Genomic DNA, 505 nt, shown 5'->3' with positions numbered 1-505 from the left:
CTTTGTTGTCCTTCAAGCGAGTGTGCCAAGATGATTTGGGAAGCACACCACAGTCAGGTTACTAGGCATTTCGGGGTTGAGAAAACGGTTGTAGTACTGCAGAAGTATTTCTATTGGCCTAATCTTCGACAAGATCTCGCGAAGTACATCGGATCCTGCACTGCCTATGTCATTGCCAAACTGACAATCAGGAAGAAAGGCCTCTATACTCCGCTACCTACCCCTAGTCAACTTTGGGAATCCATCTCCACAAATTACATGTCAGACATTCATTCTACTAAGCATGGAACTGACTGTTTTTTTGTGGTCATCGACAGGTTCTCAAAGATGGCCATTATGGCAGTGTGCAAGAAGAATATCAAAATAGAAGCCACTGCTAAACTCTTCTTTGAACGAGTGTGGGTACACTTTGGGATCCCATAGTCTATCATCTCAGATCGAGAAAATAGGTTCCTCAGTACATTTTGGTCCAGTTTCTGGTCGATGCTAGACACCAAAATCACTA

This window comes from Pinus tabuliformis, chromosome 4_1, assembly GCF_031772625.1.
Source record: "Pinus tabuliformis cultivar Carrire ecotype Pingquan chromosome 4_1, CPIR1, whole genome shotgun sequence".
Taxonomy (NCBI): Eukaryota; Viridiplantae; Streptophyta; class Pinopsida; order Pinales; family Pinaceae; genus Pinus; species Pinus tabuliformis.
This window is presented reverse-complemented; position numbering follows the sequence as displayed.